The sequence below is a fragment of the Vanellus vanellus genome, assembly GCF_965231255.1.
Source record: "Vanellus vanellus genome assembly, contig: HAP1_SCAFFOLD_90, whole genome shotgun sequence".
Classification (NCBI taxonomy): domain Eukaryota; kingdom Metazoa; phylum Chordata; class Aves; order Charadriiformes; family Charadriidae; genus Vanellus; species Vanellus vanellus.
In genome coordinates this window covers 646,174-668,940 of record NW_028127727.1, presented here as the reverse complement: position 1 = coordinate 668,940, position 22,767 = coordinate 646,174, and the positions used below count along the sequence as shown (strand labels likewise).

Sequence of the window (22,767 nt, the reverse complement as noted above, 5' to 3'; positions counted from 1 at the left end):
AACTGCTGTGTTTTCCTGTGCCTTTGAAGGCTTCACGGTCTCTTCCCTGAGGTGTTGGGGCACCTGTCCCACGCCGCACTCTGCCACGTGTTGTCACCACCATTTGTTTAACAGCCGCTTTTCCTCTGTGCCCGTTGGAGCAACGAACCTGTCGGGATTGTTCCTGCTCAGTTCCATCCTCCTCCCGTCTCCCCTGCACTCGGGGCTCCTCCGTCTCCCGCTGACTGCAGCCACAACGGTTTCTCTCTCTCTCTTTGAAGGCCCTTTCCTCCCATTACAGGCTCAGGGTGGTTCATCTCCTTGGGTGAGAATCCCAGCGTTTCTCCTTTGTTTGGCTGAGAAAAAGGTTCCACTGAAGTTCCTTCTTGTGGTTTGCGGCCCGAGGGCTCCCGCGCTGCAGTCGCTCGTGCCAAGCGACATCGCTCGTGCCACGCAGAGCCACTCGAGTTTCAGTCCGACCCGATTTTAATCCATCGTGATGTTAATTCTCCTATTTTAATCCCCAATGATCTGCCGTGTTTAACCACCTAGGTCCCACCCAGCCGGGGGTACCGGCAGAGACTGTATGGCACCACGCAGCAAAACGCACAAGAAACTCACAAAATTAGAAGTAATGAAACGTCGTCTAACGAATTTTTTTTTCTTAGAAAAGGAGTTAAAAATCCCCGTTTGTTTTTTCCCTTCCAGGGTGTTTGGGACAGTCAACGGGAGGAACGCGCATGTGAAATACCATCGCCCACGGGAGGATCAGAAGGCCCTGGAGATGTCTTCAAAGGGCAGCGAAGCCGGCAGAAGCCCAGAGGGTGACCTCCTCCCTTTGGCAACTGGGCAACTGCCGGTTCAGCCCAGCAACCAGGTCCCTTTCCACCACTAAGAAAACCCCACCCACCATCTCTCGCCTCCGGCAGCGCCTGAGCTCTGCGGAGGGTCCACCACCATGAGGTCGCCCCCGCTCCAGAAAGACCCAGAAGATAAGAACAGCAGAGAATAAGGTATTGTATTTAATAGTGTTTCCCCCTTAGGTGATAGTGACGTGTAGATTTTCGGTCTTAGTTAGGCATCTTTTAGCTCTTAGTTTTAAGCTTTAGTGTTGTTCTGATAGGAGTAAGGTTTGTTGTTCTTCTGAGAGGAGTAAGTTTTTTTTTTTTTTTATGTGTTCTCCTCAATTTATTAAATTGAGCTGTTGAACGTTCAAGTCCTGGGGCTGCTCTTGCTGGGTTTGAGCCAGAAATAATCGAAGCCGTCAAAACCCGTTCTGTGCGGTTGGTGGTGCGAAGCAAAGGAGAACCTGCGCCTGCGCCGCACAGTGCTGTTCCCCGGTTGGTTTTCCCACCGGAGAGCGCAGCGGCACTGCCATGACAAAGCCGGCAGCAGGATTGGGGCGGGTGAAGGCATTGGATGTCTGCGAGGCCTCTTAGTTATTTGCCAGAGTCGGCGTTGGCCTTTCGTGCTGCGCTGTAGCGCCCATCGGTGTTTGTTTGCACAAATAACGCAGCGTTTGGCAGTGACAATGGTGGTTGGGTTAGTTCAGGGAATGACATCTAAAGAAGGGGGCTGGTCTCTGCTGGCGGTGTACCGGGAGGGAGAAAAGGTTTACTTTTCGTTGCCAGGCCACCCGATTTTCATGGCTTTGGTTTTTTTTTTTTGTTGTTTTTTTTTTTTTGTGTGGCTGAATATTCCCGCCTGGTTGAAGCAAATCTGTATTTTGGTTCTGTTTTGTCTTTAAAGGATTGATCTTCAGGTCTGGGCCATGGTAAACTTCTTTCCCCGAAGCGCCCGCTTTGCAGAGCGGGTACGAACATTCTCCTTTTGTTTCCCATCACTTGTATTTATAAAAAAACTACCCTAAAAGTCAGAAGAGGCATCGGCGTGTTCACACCTCTTCCCTAAGCCTGCTCCTCACTGCCGGTGCTGCCCAAGCGATGCCAAAAAGGCGTGAGTTTGGGAAAAATACCCAGCACCCTATCTAACTGTGGTGTCCAAAACCCCGCGGGTCGATTTAACCCCCCACTGACCCAGGGAAGGGCTCCACGTGCCAGTTCCTGTTCCAAGTCTTGTTGCTGTTTCACATTGATTCTAAAAAATCGGAATGTGGATGCAAGAACAGAATTTGGACCAGATTCTCCGGCGCCAGGACAGTGCACCGATGCTCCAGGGCGCTTTCCCCAGCAGCGAAGGCCTGGTCTGGCAGGAGGGCGGTGGCGGGGATGGCGAGGTACTGCCGGCTCAGCCGCCCCACGGCCGGGAAGCGATGCTCGTTCTTCTTCCACCAGCTGGTGCTGCGCTTGCAGAGGGGCTCCAGGATGTAGTTTTCCAGTTGCTGGTGGATCTCGGGCATGCTCTCCATCGGGTCCTACCCCAGAAGGATGTCGTAGCTGCTCTGAGACGGGGCGCTGGCGCATGGGTCCTTGCGAGCAGGCAGCTGGCTGCCGGCATCTGCGCCCGTGGCTTTGGAATCTGAGTTTGGCACCCCAGACTGGGTGGCAGATGGGGACTGGTGGTTGCAAACCTGCAACAGCGTGGTTCTCACTGGCTGGTGCAGCTCGCTTCTCAGGCTGGGGCTGAGAAACTGCATCTCCTTGAAGCGCGGGTCCAAAACAGAGGCGATAACTGCTGGGCTTTTGAGCACTTTCTCGAATGCAGTTCCCTTCAGTTTGGAAGACGGCAGAACATGGAGAATGGCATTACATGCGATCTCCTCCTTGGTGTATTGATTGGACAGGGAATCAGTCAAAAGAGAAAATAAGAAAAATTAATTTGTTTTCTACTTGGATGGCAGAAATCTACGAGAGGCAATAGAAGTCAGATGGTTGAACAAAATCTTGCATGGCTTTGAGTTTGCCCTGAGCTGACAGCTGCAAAGCCTATTGTGAAACCTACTCATTTTTGTGATCGTAGTGATTTTTGTTCGTGTTTTGTTTGGATGTCTTAAGAGTATCGTAATCAAGCAATTATCTCCCCCCAGCCCCGTCATGCCCGCCGGCAGCAACGGGCCGATGGGATCCTCAGCTGTCAGGTGGGGGGCAGCGGCACCAGGGCAGGGAGGGCGATGCCTGGTACCCCCGGGCGGGCCATGCCGATGGTGTGGCTGGAGAATGCTCCATGGCTGCTCACTGCGGCATTTCTCATGGCTGGGGGGAAACACGTTGGGAGCAGGGGGTGGGGGTGAATGGGGGAGGCAAAGCATCTGCAAAGGGGTAGGCTGTGAGGGCCGTGGAAAGGGGAGTGAAGGGCATCTGCAAGGTTGGAGGGGGTAAGATGGGTGGTAGGTGTCTAAAATAGGGTGCTGGGGGTGTGCAAGGAGAGGGGACAGCAGGCCACTGAAAGGGGGTGTAAGGCATCAGCAAGGCATCTGCAAGGCAGAGGGGTGGGGGCTCAAAGGGGGAGGCGAGGGGTACCCAAGTTGGGTGCGGGAGGGATGTGAGGAGGGGAGGAAGGCACCTGGGCAATGCCTGTTGGGGGTCTCCCCACCAGACCCCCCCTCCTCCACATCTCGATGTGACCCCCTGGTGATGCTGCGGCCCTTCAGAGCAGGGGGACAAAGGCCACTGTCCCCACAGAGCCCCATGCCACCCGGTCACCTCAGCTATTGTCCCACCGGGCGCTTGCAAGGATGCGCCCGGTGTTGGGGTGCAGGCAGGAGGTGGCTGGGTGGTCCCCCCCTCTTTCTGCATCTCCTTGGCCCGGGGAAGGGCCTGTCCGCCTCCCCGCTGCACCCATGGGACCCGGCTGCAGGAGCTGCTCTTGGGGGCAAACGAGAGGTGGGGAATTAATTAATCTGCCCTGAAATTACAGCTCACGGGAAAGACTGAGAGGAATTTGCGTCTCTGCCAGCAAGGGAAGACGGTCACGTCCTGGTGATGCTCAGCTGTGACCTGCGTGTGTCCCCCCCCTCACAGCCCCACTTTGGGGCTCTGGAGATGTGTCCTCTCCCGGGTCCAGTCCCCGTCACAGCCCAAATCCTGGCTCAGGAGCCGGAGGGGTCCCTGCAGGGGACGGTGCTGACCCCCACGATAGCAAAGGAGGGAGCCACAGGACCGGTGGCTTCGTCTGGGTAGGATGGAGATGGAGAGGGGCGAGGAGGGGAGTCTCGTGCTCCGCCACCAAAGCAGCTCCCCCAGTTTGGCCCCTCATCCCCTTATAACACTGGGATCAGTGTTATTAATTACACTTTGCGCGAGATTAATTCCATCAATCCTCCCTCCTGCTGCTAGTGGCCAGTCCAGCTTGCGTGTGACGGGATGAGGGGGCTGAGGTGGGAAGTTTGCCTGCTCGTGCTATGCTTTTGGCCTCCCCCGGCACCGGGAGGACTCAAAGCCGGACCTGAACCTCTGCTTTGTGCTTTTCCTCATCCTCAATTACACCAAAGCTTCCCCAGGGAAAGATTTTTCTTTCTAACCGGAGGAGTTGCACTGAGACAGGTAAACTGAGGCAGGACAGTCAAAAGTCCCTCTCTCTCCTGCTGGGACAAAAAAAACTCTGCAGCAAAATAATAATTTGGAGAAGTTTTCTTGAGATGGAACAACACCCTCTGCTCCGAAAGTCAAAAGTGAGCTCGCCATCCCCTTTCCCAGCCCAGTTTCGATGCTTTGATGTTTTCCAGGTGCCTGGTAGTGGCGGCAAAGGACAAAGAGGGAAGGCGAAGCATCTGTGAGTGCTGGTACCCATCCTGGGATGGGATAATTTGCTTTCTGGAGGCATCTCTCCATCCTGCTCCATCCCATCCCAAGCCCACGCGTCCACAGATCCCATAGACTTATTAAATCCTTAAATCCTCCAGCGATTTCCTCAATGAAATAACCTTTCTGAGTCCATTTGAGTGGCTTAATCAGGAAAAAGAGGGTTTTGAGTGGCACCGGTTCCTTCGGTGGCATCTCTGTGCGAGGTTTGCCGCGATTTCTGCTGCAACAACTGGGGAAGGGCGATGGGATGCTCGGAGCGTCTTGCCACGGACCCGCTTGGCTTCTTTCTCCTGTCTTTGCGCCTGAAGCTTTAATACTAAATAATAAAAAAGCAGCAGAGATCTGAGCTTGGATCCCGATGGGATTTTAACGGATTAGACCTCGGTGTCACCCTCCTTCGCTGTGTTATTTTACACCCCGTGTCACCTTTCAGGGCGAGCCGGGGCCGTTAACCTTTGTGCTGAGCAGCGCCGGGGAGGAAGTTCATGACAGCAAATGAATCTGTAGGCTGGAAATGAGGGATTAGCTCCGCTCGGAACATAAAGTAGGGCTGGAGATAGCTGGCGGAAGCGAGGAGAGTAAAACATGGGGCTTCTCTGGACATTTCCGTACGGCGTAGGACTTGGTCTGGCTAACGAGGCTTTATGGAAGCCGCGAAGGGATGGAGGCTGTGCCGAAGGGAGACCTCCCTGAAACACCCTGATTTGATGCAGGAAATGTTGATGAAAATCAGGGCTGCCCCATAACGGGCATTTCCCCAATGGTTTGTGCCTCACGTGGTCTTTTGGCAGTTTGGGCTTTCAAATACACCCAAACACTGTGTAACACCTTTTGCCCTGCCGAGATGCAGCGTTTCCACCCCTTTTCTCTATTCTGGAGAGTTTTTCCTCAAAACAGAGCAGGTTTCTCCCCATCCGCTAAGTTTTCCAAGCGGGATCAGTATTGGGGTGTATAGCTTTAAATAACTGCCGGGGTCACCCTGAACATTCTGATCCCAGCAACGGTCGCTGTTTATGTGCTGGAGATGGTGCAGACTGGGAGTCACTGGGCTGCAGTCGGAGGGTTTGGTCCTCTGATTGATCTGGAGGCTCAGTTATCCCCCAAAACCGGTGACCGACTTGAGGATGAAGCAGGACGAGGGTCCCAAAATGACACTTCTGGAAGAGTTACAGGTGGGAGGGCTGTGCCGAGGGGCTTGTGCATCCCCCAAAAAGGGGGGGAGACTTCCCAAAATCCCAGTGGCATGTCGCCAGAGCAGGGAAGGATGCGGGGGGACGATGCTTTGTGCCCTGCCGGGGGCAGGTTTAGCATCGTGGGTGGGAGCACGGAGCCAAAATGGTTTTTGAGAAAGAAGCAGACTTTCCCCACGTCACTCGGGGGGGATTTGGGGAGCTGTGATGCCCAAATCGCTCCGTTTATTCCCACTCTGACACCCCTGTAACACACTCAAGCTCGCCGTTGTATTTAAATTGCAATTTTATTTCAATTGTGATTGTATCTAAGTTGCGATTTAATTTAAATAGCGATTTAATTCAAATTGGGGTTTTATTTAAGTAACGATTTTACTAAAATTGCCATTTAAAGCGATTTGATTAAGCCCCTTTTGTCCCGTGCCTTTTCTGAGGATGGGGTTTGGGTTTTTGGTTTTTTTTTTCTGGTAAATCTGGAGGGGAGCAGACACATTGCTAAGAAGGGACAGAGGGTGGCGGAGGTCGGCGTGGGAGAGAGGACGGGAAAGCCACAGGCGCGTCATAATCCGGCTGCCGGGTGACGCGGGCGAGTGCCAGGAGCTGGCGGGGAGGTCGCAACAAGTCAGCTTTGAAATTAGTACTCGGGCGCCAGAAAAAGCTCATTCCCAGATGGGAACGTTTGTTCCTTTTGCTCGTTAAATTGGCTGGTGAGCGGGAGGTGTGAGCTTCCCGAGCGTCGCTGCTCCACAGCGGCAGGTGATGCCATTCGGTCGAAGCAGGGATTCAGGGGATAAAAAGCAGATTTCCGGTATTTTGATCTTCTCTAAAGAGAAGGGTTTCTTGGAGGCCCTTTCAAAGCTGCAGTTGCGACTCGAGTGTGAGGCGTGGTTGGGTTTTTATTTCTTTGAGCGTGGTGATCCCGGTGATGCCCTTCCCCAGCCCAGGGGCAAGGGGAGAAGAGAACTCCTGTAGTTCTCCTTCAGCTTTTAAGGCACAGATGCTCTTTGTGCAGCACTGGCAGTGGTATTTCAGCCAAGGAGGGCATTAGCTGTCAGCCCTTGGCTTTTCTTTTGAGGAGAAAAATGCAGTTTTGTGTGGAAAGCGGGCTTGCAGCAAGAGAAGCCCGAGCCTGGTTGGGCTGAAGTCGAAGCTTCACCCTTGCAGGTTCTTGAGGGCCTTTGGAGGTTGGTGGTGGTCATGTCCTGTGGCCAAGTGCCATCTAGTGAGTCCTGCAGGTATCACATTTAGAGAATGAAACTGGCTGTGCTCAAAAGTGTGGGGTTGGGTTCTCCCACCCCACCCCACCCCCAGTTTGGAAATCCCTATTTTAGCTTTTTGAAAGGAACCACAAGAACGAAGCAGGAGGTTTGGTTTTGGTTTGAAACACTCAACTGTCTCCCCTTTTAGTAAATCCTTCCAGACTCACGGTGTATACAATACAGGTGACATTACAGGTGGTTTTATTTGGGTATGGGAATAAAAACCTCCTCCAAGTCCGTGTTTTTAGGGCTGTGCCTGGAGGAGGAGACACGCAGAGGTGTGATGCTCGTGGGCTCGCATGGCCGCAGGGATGGGTGATGGCTGGGAGGATGTAAGGGAGCTCTCCTCACCTGGTCCCAACTTGTATCTTCTCCTCACTAAACAGAGACATGACGAGGAGGCGGTGATTGACCAGGGAAGAACGAGCACCGTTGCCAATATTCACTATGAGAAGGAGGAGCTGGAAGGTGAGTCGGGAGAGGTGCCACCAGCCCCACGCGTTTTCCCGTCGTGCAAAGTCCCTGCCGCGTCCTGTGCTCAGCATACGCATCACCTGCAGCAAAACGTGGCGTGCTTCTAAATAAACAAGCACAGTTTTTTTCACATTTTTTTAATGTTGTGGCTTTTAGACAGAGGGGAAAAAGCCCTCATGGCATCTGCGGTGTGAGCGTTGGCCACAGAGCTGGGTAGTTCCCAGCTTGTTTTCTCAGAGGCTGCTCTTGGCTTGGAGAGGTCAGGAGAATAATTTGATGGCTGCAGACACAGGGCTGTGATTTTCTTTTTTTTTTGTTCCAGACTTCATTATCACAGGACTGATTGGATCTCCTCTTGTTGCCTTGTGCCATACAAAGATTTTAAAAATAATTACCTTCTGTCGCTGCTTAATGAGCAGGTCTGAGTGTTGTCCAGCCGAAGCTGGAATTTTAGACAAGGGTTGATACTTTCAGGGCACTTTTAGGTGACCCGGAGCCATCGCTTGTTGTTGCTCTGTTGTTGCAAAGTTAGAGTAAAACAGGCTTGGAAAAAGGGAGGGGTCTCTGACATTCAGGGATGCAGTGAAACTAAAATGAAGAGAAGTTGGTGTTTCCTCCTGGGATGGCTGTGCTGGTTTAGTCATGGCATCAGTGTCAACCATCTCCGCAATATTGGGAGTGATGCGGACACTGCTTTTTTTGCAGGCCACCGCACCCTGTCCGTGGGCGTGCGGATGCCGCTGGTGAGGCAAAGCCACCGGCACCACCGACCCCACCGCCAGAAGCATCGGAAGAAGGAACGGGAGAAGGACTGTACCCCGATGGAGCAGGGCTACCACTGTAAGTCCCGCCGCAGCGTTCACGAGCCTCCTTGGGGCTGCATGGGTGCCGGGGTCCTCTGCAAGCAGGTCCGTGTGGCTGATTTGTGTGGTTTGCTGTTCTTTTGAGGGAAAGTGGCGTTATTTGGGAGGCAGGTGAAGACACAATGGATTGAGGCTGGTCTTCCTTAGAGGGATCCTGCCTTTAAAAATGGAAACGTGGGGAAGGAAAGTGGCCCGTCCTTATGCAGAGGTGCAATAGATGGTTCTCCTTCTCCGTGGCTCTGTGCAAGCCTGGCCAGACCTGGGGGAGAGGGGCCAGCCCAATATTTAGGGCTGAACTGGTGCTGATCGATGGCCACTTTGCGTGTGAGCGTGACGGGTCGAATGCAGGTGTGGTAACGGGATTTATCTTCTGCCCCCAGACACCCCATCCCAGCGGGTGCAGTTCATCCTCAGCACGGAGGAGGACGAGCAGCATGTTCCCCACCACTTGTTCACCGAGCTGGATGAGATCTTCCTGAAGGAGGGTGAAGATGCCGAGTGGAAGGAAACGGCAAGGTAAATCCCTGCCGCCGGCTGCGGTGGCAGCTGTGGGCTCTGCCTTCCGCTCTCCGGGATGTGAAGCTTTTGCAGCTGCAGGTGCCGATGCGTGGAGCCTTCTCCTCTTGCCACCCCGTAGCTGCACCAAAGGGGTTGCAGAGCTGAGGCCGTTTTCTTGCAACGGGGCTGATCGTGCCCAATGTCCGCAGGTGGCTGAAGTTTGAGGAGGACGTGGAAGATGGTGGCGAGCGCTGGAGCAAGCCCTACGTGGCCACGCTGTCCTTGCACAGCCTCTTTGAGCTGCGGAGCTGCATCAGCAACGGGACGGTGCTGCTGGATGTTTGTGCCAACAGCATCGAAGAGATCGCAGGTACTGAGCACGCTGCGTCCCGCCGGGAACGGCTGAGCTCAATTTGCCGCAGTGCCCTTCACTCCCGTATCAAGCCCTGCCCCAATGGCACGTCCTTTTCCAGAAGTCGTGCTGCGTTTTTAAATCGTGGGTTGCTTTTTGGATGTAGACTGGGTGTACAACAGTCACATCAGCTTTTTCTCCCAGTATGGGAGCCTTTTGAAAGCAATTTGTGGGGTCAGAGAGGCGATTAGAGAATATTCTCTGGCCAGAAAGGAGTGTCAGGGCTTGGCAGGCTGCTCTCAGGAACACGGAGTCTGCCTAAGAGCTGAACCTCCTTAAATAAGCTACTTACTACAAGCTGTTTCCTCCCGTTCTTTGTTGTTTTTTTTTTCCTATTGCCTTAACATCCAGGATTTAAGAGCTTTAAAGGCAGAGTTTATCTGGCAGGTGACCAAGCAGCATATTTCTGTGGGGAAGATAATTGAAGTTAATTGAAAAAGCGGCTTTGGAGAAATTATCTTTGATTGGCAGGTCTCCATTCAGCCCTTGCAAGAGCTGGAGAAGTCGGAGCCGTTCTTAGCACGTTTCTCCCTGGGCTTGGCAAATTGCAGTGGATGGGCAAAAGAAACTCTGGGAAAGTCTGCGCTAGAGATTGCTTATAATTTGTTGAAATGTGTCGAGTCTAGAGAGTCTGTCTAGAAACGCCAGATCAGGAAAAAAAATGGCATTATCTAGGATGGGGAATAATTATCTGAGCGGAGTGATGAATAAGCACTTTGATGATGGCTTTTAGCAAAAGAGAATTCTTCCTTTTGCTGCAAAGGCTGAACTGCGTTAAAACGTCTTGCTAAGCAAGGCTGAGCCCTCGTTAGGTTATCCTGCGTGGTGCAGCCTTCGCCGGGGGCTTGAGGGGTCGGGGCTTGGGGACTTTCTGCTCTGACGGCTTCGTTTCCCGTTGCCATCTCCAGATATGATCCTGGGCCAGCGAGAGCAGTCCACGGAGTTTGATGAGCGCATGCGGGCAAAAGTTCGAGAAGTGCTTTTGAAGAAGCATCACCATCAGAACGAGAAGAAAAGAAACAACCTTCTCTCCATCGTCTGCTCATTTGCTGACACGAGCAAGAAGCAGTTAGATGTGCATCCCCTCGACAAGCCAGGTGAGGGTTCCTGCAAGGTTTGGTACCTGGTGAGGGTTTCTGCCAGGCTTTGGCACCAGGTGAAGGTTTCTGCAGGGCTTTGGCCCCATTAGACTTCTCCTGGCAAAGGAGAAGTGTCCCGATTGCTCCTTGCCTGTCTTTCTGAGTGTCTTTCTCCTCCCAGCCCACTCACTCACTCCTCATCCATCTCCCACCACTGCAGAAGCTAAAAATGGGGTGAACCGTGACACCAATGCAGTGGATCTAAGCAAGGTGAGACACTCGTAGCTTTCTTACGCTTTTAGGCCAGATTTGCTCTTGCAAACTTGGCTGCAGAGTGTTCTGCAGAGTGCTGTGGGCTTTGCTTTTGGGGTAATGGCTGAAAATCCCTTGTCGTGCCCAGGCGGAGCTGCGCTTCATGAAGAAAATTCCCACCGGGGCTGAAGCGTGCAACGTGCTCGTAGGAGAGCTGGATTTCCTTCGCCAGCCCATCGTGGCATTTGTCCGCCTGACCCCAGCTGTCCTCCTCTCGGGCATGACGGAAGTTCCCATCCCAACGAGGTCTGAATGAGAAGCGCAAAGTTTTTATTTAAAAAAAACCCACCACAACAAAACACCAAATTCATGCATCAGTTGGGCGTCCCAGGGGAACACGGCCAGTGGGAGCAAGCAGGTTTCTCCCACCAACATCTCCGTGCTTTCATTTCTCCCTTCCCTGCTGGAGCTTTTAAACCCATTGGCCAATTTTAATGAAAGTTTGCCCAAAACTCAAATTTGCGTTTGGTTTTGATGCGTTTCAAATTCATCACCAGAGTCGGTGAGCCTACACGTCCCCCCTGGAGCCACGCTCTGGGGTGGGAGCTCCCAGGTATTTCCTTGGGCGCCCTTTGAGTGAGGCCATGTTCTTCTCTCTCATTTTGGTTTTCTTGCCTAGGTTCCTGTTTGTTTTGCTTGGACCAGGAGGAAAAGCCCATCAGTACCACGAGATCGGCAGGTCCATGGCTACTATCATGACGGATGAGGTGTGACGAGATAAGAGATATCTCCGGGTCATTTTTTTGGGGCTTTCTTCACCTCTTCCTGTCTCTGTAGTAGTGAGGAAGAGGGTTTGTTGTCTCTCTTAGCTGCCTGCAGGAGGCTAAAATCCCACCTGGGCTGCAGCCCGCGCCTCATCCTTCTCCCCAGGGTCCCCAGCATGCTGTCCCCAGTGGTGGCATTGCCAGGGCCAGTGAAACTTCTCTTGAAGCAGAAGGCTGTGGTGTGCCATGGGGGACGGGAGCCTGGTGGAGATGGTTACAAATACTGTGATGCACAGATTTTTCCTTTGGGGGAATATTTCCTGCCACTTCCAACAGGCGATTTGGGGGAAATGACCTTGCATTTAGCCAAGAGCTTATTGCACTGGTTAGGACATCCGAGATGGGTCATCCTCTCACCAGGCTCTCTCCTACGGCAGGTTTTCCACGACGTTGCCTATAAAGCCAAGAACCGGGCTGACCTGGTGGCTGGCATCGATGAGTTTCTGGATCAGGTCATGGTTTTGCCACCAGGAGAGTGGGATCCCTCCATCCGAATTGAGCCCCCGAAAAACGTCCCTTCGCAGGTGGGTGCTGCGGCAGAAGGAGGCACAATGGGGATGGGCAGGAGGGCAGCACGGCTGGGGGTGCTGCTCAGGGGCCCAAATTCACAGGTCACGTACCCAGCCCAAAAAGCAAAACAAGCCAGTGGCTGCAAAGACATATCTTTATCTTATTTCCATTTTAACAGGAAAAAAGGAAGGTGCCAGAAGCTCTTGATGACAGCGCTTCTCACAGCAAGCCGGAGAAACACAGCGGTCCTGAACTGGAGCGGACAGGAAGGTGTGAACTGAAATAGTTTGGTGGGGTGTTTTTCTGTTTGCCCCTAAAATCTGAGTGCGCACCTCCCTTCTAGCAGAGTTTTGGGGTTAACTGGGTCAGTGAAGGGGCTCCAGGTTCCCAGCTTGGTCCCCTGGGCTGGGTGGGTGGGAGATTTGGGCAGCTGGGCTCAGCTGCAGTGTGGTTGCACAGAGGTTTTCTTGCTTTGGGGTGGAAGCAGATGTTTAAGTACCTCCAGGTAGAGCTCTGCTGCTTCTCAAAGTGAGGGACTGTTGCAATAAGAGGGGATGAGCTCTCAGGTTTGGTCTCCTTTTCTTTTTGTTGGAGGGGTTTTTTGTATGCCTCAGTTTCTACTGGGGCTAAAATGGGAGAAGGAGACTTCTTTTTAGCAACGGAAGTTACTCTGTGCTTGTGATTGTCCTTCCTCAGCCAAGAAAATTTAACGCTGTCTTCCACGAAAATGTTGTGTTTTTTTTTTTCCTTCCTCCAGGCTCTTTGGCGGTTTGATCCGGGATGTGAAGCGAAAAGCCCCCTGGTTCTGGAGTGACTTTCGGGATGGTCTGAGCCTGCAGTGTCTGGCGTCCTTCCTCTTCCTCTACTGTGCCTGCATGTCCCCCATCATCACCTTCGGGGGACTGCTGGGGGAGGCGACCAACGGCCACATAGTGAGCACCTCTCTCTGTTGGGTGGCACAGGGGAGGACAAAACTCATGCAAAAGTCCTTGCTGCAGTGAATTTGCACTTGTTTTTTTCCCCCTAATGATTTAATTACTCACTGCTGCCTCTCTTCCCCGGACAGAGTGCCATGGAGTCGCTGCTGGGCGCATCCATGACCGGCGTGGTGTATTCCCTCTTTGCTGGCCAACCTCTCACCATCCTCGGCAGCACCGGCCCCGTCCTCGTGTTCGAGAAGATCCTCTACAAATTCTGCAAGTAAGGCTGGCTGCTGCGGCCAGGTGCTGCGAGCGCCTTTGGAAGAAGGCAGGGATGGAGAAAAGATGTTTTTCTTAGTGGTAGTTGGTAGATTTAAGTTGTCTTCTGTGTCACAGACATCACGCGCTGCTGCTTTAGTATGTGACGGTGCAGGAGCCCTCGGTCTCTGAAGGATGGATGGGTGGTTCGGGTTTTTTAGGGTTAAAGTGAAAGAGCAGGAGGAGGAGAAACCACAAGGATGTGGATGCCCGAGCTGGGCTGCACAGGGAAGATGAGACAAATGACTCTGGTTTGGGAATGAGGGAAGATTTGCTTTCCTCTCAGTACAAACTCGGGCACTTTTTTGTATGATTTTTGCTGGAAGTGGAAATATATTTTACCCACATATCCAAAGAGTTTTCTGGTCAAATGTTTTGATGATTTTTGAGAAAGCAGGAGCTTTTCAGGCGAAATGGATATTTTCCATGACAGTCTTTTTGTTGTGGCAACTGTGATGGGAGATTAACCCCCTTATTGCAATTAAATTTATTATGAAGCCCCAACTTGCTGGCAGCAGGTAACTGGGTGCAAACCCAGCCGGTTTCGCTGTTAGGGCATCGGGGTGATGTGGGAGAACACCACCTTCCACAACAGGGACCTGACCTCAATTAGCCTCCGAGGCATTAACACAAGGTCATTGTTAAATAAGGATTAATTAGCCTCTCCTCCTGCGGGCCCACACCCTGTGCCGCAGCCCCGAGGCTGTCTGTCGTAGGACCGGAAACTGCATTTACCATCCGCAGCCTTGACAGGCTCCTGAATTGCTGCCGACTTTCCCCGAAGGAAGGCACGGCTCGGAGCCTCTTGCTGCCCTCTCCACCCTGCGTTTTCTTTTGCTTTCCCAGGGACTACGCGCTCTCTTATCTCTCTCTCCGGGCATGCATTGGTCTGTGGACCGCCTTCTTCTGCATAGTGCTGGTGGCCACTGATGCTAGCTCTTTGGTGTGCTACATCACCCGCTTCACCGAAGAAGCCTTCGCCTCCCTCATCTGCATCATCTTCATCTATGAGGCTCTGGAGAAGCTGAGTCACCTGCGAGAGACCTACCCTGTGCACACGCACAGCAAGCTGGACTTCCTCACCATCTCCTAGTGGGTTTCTTCCTCCTAAAGTGCCACTGCCCCTTGGCAGGAGCTCAGGGCTGCACCTCCATCGCCTTCCCCTCACCCCTGTCTTGGCTTCTCTCCTCCCAGCTGTAAGTGTGAGGCACCGACCCATCCCAGCAACGAAACCCTGCAGTTCTGGGAGAGCAACAAGATCAATGTGTCTGGCATCACCTGGGAGAACCTCACGGTGACTGTAAGTGCCCCGAGTCACTGCTTCCTCGTGCTGCGGCCGCGGGGTCCAGGGGCACTGGCCTGGTGCAAAGCTCAGAGCCCTTCAGGTGATGGTGGGCTTCAACTTGTGCCAGTGCTGCTCTGAAAAGTCATTACTTCAGTGTGTTTAACCTCCTTGGGCCTGGGAAGAGGAGTCCACCTCATCCCCGACATGGTGGGCAATAACTGTTATCCTCAGGACAGCGGTTCTGTCTGGGAGCAAGGTTCAGTGGGTGCTTTGGTTATTGGAGAAGTTGGAGGACTTAAGTTCATGCTTGAAGGCCATAATTAGCTTCCTTAATTGGTTCCTAGTAACTCCAGGCCTTGCTTTCTTACTCAGCGCTGTCTGAAGGTACGTGCATAAACTTGCATGTCTGAGCAGCCCCTTGGGCCATTGTTGCTGGAAGCAGAGCTCAGGCACAGGGTGGGATGCTCTTATGGACATCTTCACCCCCCTTGGCCGTGTCCTGTGAGCCCGACCCTGGGAAGGGACAATTTGTCTCTTCTCCTTTCCTGTCACTGTTGTCTTAGCCCTCCTTCCCCGTTCCCTCTTTCACTCTCCCCAAGAGTTCCCAGTGTTTCCTTCCCCTCTGGTGTCTTCTTCAGCCACGGTTACCTGCTGTTCAAGCAGAGGATGTGCCATAGGTCTGTGGTACAGTGTCCCATCACATCTCCTCTCTCCGCTGTCTGTGTAGTTCCATGTGTCACTTATTCAGCTGCTGTTGATCGTTAAATATAAATCTCCGCTAGCTGCAGCAGTCCCGAGGTCACAGATCTTGGAGCAAGATCCTCCAAACCCCCTAGTTATCCGAGGTTTCCTTGCCGCATGTGCACTACCTTTGTGTTCTGATGCTCTGTTTCCCCAGGAATGTCGGTATTTGCATGGAGAGTTTCGTGGACCTGCCTGTGGACACGATGGCCCCTACACGCCCGATGTCCTCTTCTGGTGCTGCATCCTCTTCTTCTCCACCTTTGTCCTGTCGGGCTTATTGAAGAAGTTTAAAACCAGCCGCTACTTCCCAACCAGAGTAGGTAGAAGACGGTGGCCAGCAGCAGTCTCCCCACTCATTTCCCAAAATGGCTTTCCCGGAGCACTAAGCAGTGTTTGCCACTGCTTGGTCAAACTGGGAAGTGTTGACCTTGAAGGCCAAACTTGGATGTCCCTCACTCATTTCCAGGAGTGCAAAACGATCGTAGCGTTTCCCACCTGCCTCGCAACCCGTCCTGGAGCGTTTTTTTGCCCAGGCAGTGGGAAATCAGGTCTTCCAAAGTTGGTTGTTTGTTGTATTTTCATTTGTGGTTTTTTTCACCTTGTGTGCCCAAGGGGAAAGTTGATTCAAATGAGGAACTGCCATAGAAAAAGACACAAAAGACACTGTTTCTTCCTTTTGAGGAGCAAATGATGCCTCAGTGCCTTATTCCCATTGTAGCTGTGAGTGCAGCTGTAGTGGCAGACGTCTGTTTCGTTATTTTTTAATATTTATTGGCTTTTTTTTAAGTTTGAATTTAAACCACCCTTTTCCACCTAATTAAACTTTTTTTATTGCCTGACACCAGATCTTGCAGGTACAAACACAGCAACACTATCCAAACGAGGGATTTGGCTGCATCTTCTCAGAGTGGTGGGAATTTGTTAACCAGCCTTAATGCTGTTGATGTCTTTAACTTTTCCATCTCATGGTATGGCCCCGTTTGTGCTGTCCCTTTCAGCTCTGCTTTCTTGCCCCAGGTACGGTCCACAGTAAGTGACTTTGGTGTCTTCCTCACCATCGTCATCATGGTCCTCATTGACTTCCTGGTTGGGATCCCATCGCCGAAGCTCCACGTCCCCCACATGTTCAAGGTAATGGGGTGTTTTGGTGTGGAGCCGCTTTCGGCCCTTGGGGATGCCACAGGGTGATGCTGGGACAGGACAGGGCTGAGTCTGGGGATGCTGGTGGTGTTACCATCTCCTCTTCCACCTCCGAATGCATCGTTTCCTTCTGGAAAGAAGACGCCAGCCCCAAAACTTGATACCTACAGAAGTATCTATAGGTGCTTGCAACGAGGACACTGGCACTGCTGAACCCCGTAGGAGAGGGTGACACGAAGGCAGGGCCAGGAGATGAGGCGGCACAGCGATGGAGAGGAAAATCAAAGCCAGTGAAGTGGCTGGGCTGGGAGTTGATCCTGATGTGTGGTTTGGCTTTGTTGCAGCCTACCAGAGACGACCGCGGGTGGTTGGTCAACCCCATAGGGCCCAACCCTTGGTGGACAGTGTTGGCCGCGCCCATCCCAGCTCTGCTCTGCACCATCTTGATATTCATGGACCAGCAGATCACGTCTGTCATTGTCAACAGGAAGGAGCACAAGCTGAAGGTAAGGGGCTGCAAGAGCTGACCCCATCCCCACCCCACTCTGGGCTGCAGGTGTGGGGAGAAGCTCCTATGCCAAGTGCTTTGTGAAGGCGTTGGTTTGGGACAAGGTCAGGCTGTGTGGCAGGATGCTCTGCTGGATTAGTGATGTCACAGGGAGCAAACGAGGGCAGTTCAGATGAGCAATCTTTTGGAGGAACAAATTAATTTTCGAGCACTATAGAAGTGTGTTTTTGTTTCAGAATGCCAGCAGGAGCTGGGGGAACGAACTGTTTTGACGCACTGCCAGGGATAACTCAGGGTCACATCTTGCTTACAAGCAGTAGAAATTTCTTTATGAATGAAAATAGTCTGTTTGTTTGTGTGTTTGTTTGAGAAGTAGCTATTGCACAAACCTCCCAAATCCACTTGGTCTGAACTCCTGCCAGATTTTCATGCAAGGTGCTTGCGCAAAGACCGGATCCATCCTTATTTTTGCCAATTCTTCTCTTAAATTTTCAAGAGGGTGACTTGCGCCCAAGTAGGGTTTGAGTCTGAGTCGCGACGTTGTCCTCGCTCTTGTGCTGTGGGATGCTCTGTTCCTTGTTTTGCTGCCCACAGAAAGGATGCGGGTACCACCTGGACCTTTTCATGGTGGCCGTGATGCTCGGGGTGTGCTCCGTGATGGGGCTGCCCTGGTTTGTGGCTGCGACTGTCCTGTCCATCACCCACGTCAATAGCCTCAAAGTGGAGTCTGGCTGCTCAGCTCCAGGAGAACAACCCAAGTTTCTGGGGATACGAGAGCAGAGAGTCACCGGCTTGATGATCTTTGTGCTCATGGGCTGCTCTGTCTTCTTCACTTCGGTGTTAAAGGTAAGAGGAAAATGCAAAACGCCCAACAAGCGTGAGCTTTTTGGAGGTTTGACAAAAACCATCCCCTCCCTCCAGGCCTGAGTAGGTGTGGAGCAGAGGAGGAGGCAATCCCAAACCTTGAGGCTTGGCCCATGGTGGGAACCAGCCTCAGTTACCCTTTCCACCAGTTTGGTGTCCTCGAGGCAAGCGAGCAGGACAACTGCTTTAATTCCCAGGTGTCTCTCAGGCCCACCTGTGTTTATGGGTTACGACAAAGCGGATTCAGACCAGTACACTGCTGTCTTTCAAGCAGGCAGCACCTTATGGGATGCAATTGGCTCCCCCAAATGCCTCCCAACAGCCTTTCCCAGTAGATAAACACACCAAAATCATCCCCGTGGGCTTCCTTGTGTGCTCCTCCCACAAAGTCACCGCAGCTCTAGGCTAAAAGGAGGCACTTCGCTTTTGCGTGTTGCCACAAAAATGTGTAGAAATGTTCTTCTGCTGTCACAGAACGTGGCGTACAGTTTCATGGGTGAAATGACCTATTTTCCTCCAACCTTTCAGGAAAACAGGAGTATTCTAATGAAACGTAACTAAAAATTTATTAGATTATTCTAATGAAACGTAACTAAATGCTCTGCCTAAAGCAGAGCATACACTCACTCACTCGCACGCACAAAACCTCTACGGGTTGAGAGCTGAAACATCTCTAACCCTGTGGAAACTGGAAAGCTTTAGGCAATTTTAGGCAGTGCCTCTAGAAGAGAGCAGTAATACTGAAAAAGCAATTAAAAAAATAAATTATTGCATTCTTTTTTTTTTAATTTCCCAGTTTATACCCATGCCTGTGCTTTACGGTGTCTTTCTCTACATGGGTGTGTCGTCGCTCAGAGGGATTCAGGTACGGACTCTTACAGCGTGCAGCTCCCTGCTGTGTCATCTCCAGAGAAGCAGGAAAAAAGCAGTGGTGTGGGAGAAAACCTCCCCAAAAGCAGGCAGTGAAAGTATTTTGTATAAGGAAAAGATTGGTGGGGGCACAGGAGGTACGTAGGGCGGGAGGACCAGGCAAGTTCAGCGCGCTCTGCGTCACGGTTTGGGACAGGGCAGTGTTTGGTGTGGTGAAAATGGGGGAATTCAGTGCAAAGCGAAGGCGATTTCTACTGCCGGTGGGAATCCTCACTGGGGGATTGAGTGGGCTGAGAAATGCCAAATAACAAACAGAAGAATAGAATATATTAAACATATACTTTTATAGAAGAACAGGGAGGGGGAGGGGGAGATGGTATGAGGAGAAGGACCTGGGGGTGCGGACTGATGAGAAGCTCACCGTGAGCCGGCAATGCACGATCGCAGCCCAGAAGGCCGACCGCATCCTGGGCTGCATCAGCAGTGTGGCCGGCAGGGCGAGGGGGGATTGTGCCCTCTGCTGTGCTCTGCTCTGGGGAGACCCCCTGCAGTGCTGCCTCCAACTCTGGGGCCACAGCACAGGAGAGCCATGGACCTGGTGGAGCGGGGCCAGAGGAGGCCCTGGAGCTGCTGGGAGGGCTGGAGCCCCTCTGCTGGGAGGACAGTCTGGGAGAGGTGGGGGGTTCAGACCGGAGAAGAGAAGGCTCCGGGGAGTCCTCAGAGCCCCTGCCAGTGCCTAAAGGGGCTCCAGGAGAGTTGGGGAGAGACTCTGGATGAGGGAGGGGAGCAATGGGACGAGGGGGGATGGTTTGACACTGACAGAGGGCAGATTGAGATGAGATATCAGGGAGAAATTTTTCCCTGTGAGGGTGGTGAGGCACCAGCGCAGGTTGCCCTGAGAATCTGTGGCTGCCCCATCCCTGGAGGTGTTCAAGGCCAGGTTGGACGGGGCTTGGAGCAACCTGGGCTGGTGGGAGGTGTCCCTGCCCAAGGCAGGGGGTGGGACTGGATGATCTTCGAGGTCCCTTCCAACCTAAACCCTTCTGTGATTCTATAATAGAAGGACGTGGAATAATTGCAATTTGGTGGGCAGCTCTCATGGACACACTGGTTTATAGATGGAGCAAAGGGAAAACGGGTGCTGCTCCTGGGAGGAACAAAATGGGATCCAGGATTTCTCACTGCACGCGAGATCCTGAAAACTCCTTCCACGTGCCAACAGGGCCGGAAACTTTCCGCAGCCCCAAGGGGTAACTTTTCCGCTTTTATTTTGCAGTTCTTCGATCGCTTGAAGCTCTTTTGGATGCCGGCAAAACACCAGCCGGATTTCATCTACCTGCGGCACGTTCCCTTGCGGAAGGTGCATTTCTTCACCGTGATCCAGCTCATCTGCCTCGTCCTGCTCTGGGCCATCAAGGTGTCCCGTGCTGCCATCATCTTTCCCATGATGGTAAGAGCCGGTGCCGCTCGGCAGCGGGACGTTTGCAGCGTCGGAGTGAGACGTAGCATCATCTCACACCTCAACCCCCTCTTCCTTCTTATTTTGTGAAGGTTTTGGCTCTCGTGTTTGTCCGGAAAGTGATGGACTTCTGCTTCTCAAAGCGGGAGCTCAGCTTTTTGGATGACCTTATGCCAGAAAGCAGGAAGAAGTTGTCCGATGCCAAAAATGAAGCCAAAGAAGAAGAGGTGATGCTTGCTGGGTGCTCGGGGGTGGATGTCTCCCTCGGGCTCTGAGATTGCCTCTTTCCGTCACAGCTTCTTTTGAAATGTTGGGGGAAGATCCGAACTCAATAGAAAGAGATCCTGACAGCCTGGATCCCGCATCATAACCTTGTTTTTAAATTAGCAGTGTGCTTAACACTTGAATAGCGGTATAATTTTTAAAGGTGCCATTTATAATCAACATTATAATTATGATGGAAAGATTTGCTCGTAAGGGTGGTTTTAACCCCCCCCCAAAATGTTTGGAGTGAAAGGTCTTTCCCCGGCTGCGCTAACAGAAGGTCAGAAGGAGAGGGCAGCACGTGGGCTTTGCTGGGTGTTTAGTTTATCTCCACTTCGATCATAGACAGACAACTTTGATTTGTCCCTTTTTATGTCAGGACTCCCAGGAGATGATGGAAGCTGCTGCTGCAAACTCCGTTTGGCTGCAGCTGGGCAAGACCAGCAGCGCGGATATCCCAAAGCCAAGCAGCGACAGGTAAAGCCCCACCAAGCAGCAGGACCCCCGGCAAGATCAGCCTGAAGGGGGTTGGCAGAATTTTCTCCACGTTTATCTTTGCTGAGCATCCCAGCGCCATGCACTCAGCTTGGCGGGAAGAGCAAATTTATGGGCAGGGCGGGCGGCAGAGCGCTGGCACAGGCTGCCCAGAGAGGTGGGGGAGTCTCCCACTCAGGAGCCATTCCAAATCCGCCTGGAGGTGTCCTGTGCCACTGCTGTAGGTGCCCCTGCTCTGGCGGGGGTGGGACTGGGTGAGCTCCAGAGGGCCCTTCCAGCCCTGACCAGTCTGGGATTCTGTGCAGAGCCTTTGCACAGAGCTGTAGCTCTGCGGCTCTCCGGCTCGCCTTCCAAACCTCCTCATCCCGCCCAACCCGCTGTGCTTATGCTCAGCTTTGGTTCTCCTCCCCCCCGTTCCTCTTGCTGGTGCTGATGCGCTGGGTGGCGTCAGTTCCCACAGTCACAGATTGCTGTCTCAAATATTTATTGCAGGACTGACCCTTCGGAGATTAATATCTCGGATGAGATACCAAAAACAACCGTGTGGAAGGCTCTCACTATGAGCACGGAAACAGTCTGAATTTGGGGAGGAAAGAGGTAAAGGATCGCGTGGGAACGTGGCTGTACTCCTTTGCGAGTGGTGGCATGTGCCTACGGCTTTTTTTTTTTTGCCGGCAATGCCGAGCAAGCGGCGAGGGCTGCGGCACACGAACCAGCTCCTCTCTGCCGGTGCGGTCCCACGAGCGGGGCAACAGCCCCACTGATGACGCTCTCCCTCCTTTTCTCTCTCCTCCTTCCCCCCAACTCCAGTTTTCATGTTTAGGAATCTTGACTTTGAAGGAGAGGCGTGAGAACGTGACTCGGGGATGTGCCCACGCAGACATGGGCAGAAACCGCTTTTATTTTGTTTTCCAGTTGGCGGATTCCTCTTTAAGCCACGGCGATGGTTTCAGCTGTCCTTGGTGTGCTTCAGGCATTCCCTCTCCAGAGCAGCAAACTGAGGTGCACATCACAGTCAGTGAGAGTTTGGTGGTGTTCCGCCTCCGTGTGTTCGTGTGTGGGTTGTTGCCGTTTTGTAGAGGTAGAGGGACTGCTGCCGCTTCATCCTTCAGTGCTATTTTTTTAATATCTCACTCCTCTTCTGTTTCTCTTTCTTTTGTTCCCCAAAAATAAACTCTGAATGTTTCTGTTGTATGTGACGCATTCTCCACTTTCTTCTTCATCGCGACCAGGTTCTCGGGTCTGGTTTGGGGTCCTGCCTTCAGTTCGCCCTTCTGTCTCTCCCTGGCAGGAGAGGGATGCCCTCCGTGGCGGGGCAGCGCGGAGCACCCGAGCGGTTGGGCCGAGGCGAAGGAAAAGCATTTGCTCCCTGCGCTCCAGTTTTACATTGGGGTTTTATGGGAATTTTTGTTTGTTTGTTTGTTTGTTTGATGATAATTATTTTTCTTGTTTCAGCTCTGCCGTCAGCCTGGAAGCTGCAAAAGGCAGAAACGGCGCCTTCTCCTCCCCCGGCTGTTAAATTAATATAAGGCAGCGCTTCAGATCAAACCCCTCCAATCCGTCGGGTGGTGGCGGGAGCGGCCAGGCGAGACCTGGGGCTCTGTGTCCCCGGGCGGCCCCTCCGCTGTCCCTCCGCTTTCCTTCCTTTTCCCTCCCTGGCTCTCTCTCTGTGGTGTTTTTTTCTCCTCCCCTCTCCTCGCAAAACCGCGTCTCTCTCGCAGGGTGGGATGAGCCCGGAGGCAAGTGGGAAGGTGCCTTTTCCTCTTCCTTTTTCCTGCCCCTTTGCAGGAAGAAGCTGTTGAGCAGAGATGGTTCTCGTGCTCTCTTCCCATCTCGGGGGGGTCGTTGGGCTGCGGC

General features: G+C 52.7%; 1 pseudogene across 1 annotated transcript; it reads left to right on the top strand.

Annotated features, from left to right (window-relative positions):
- Window positions 1–2,972: 2,972 nt before the first annotated feature.
- Window positions 2,973–21,490, top strand: LOC309685067 (electroneutral sodium bicarbonate exchanger 1-like; annotated as a pseudogene). The gene is made up of 24 exons: window positions 2,973–3,016; window positions 7,518–7,599; window positions 8,311–8,445; window positions 8,849–8,984; window positions 9,176–9,336; window positions 10,287–10,475; window positions 10,639–10,727; window positions 10,858–11,015; window positions 11,389–11,476; window positions 11,911–12,057; window positions 12,222–12,313; window positions 12,801–12,975; window positions 13,110–13,243; window positions 14,128–14,373; window positions 14,476–14,581; window positions 15,465–15,626; window positions 16,328–16,441; window positions 16,795–16,956; window positions 17,553–17,804; window positions 18,619–18,687; window positions 19,969–20,142; window positions 20,244–20,378; window positions 20,795–20,892; window positions 21,403–21,490. The product of its transcript is annotated as an electroneutral sodium bicarbonate exchanger 1-like (transcript).
- Window positions 21,491–22,767: the final 1,277 nt, after the last annotated feature.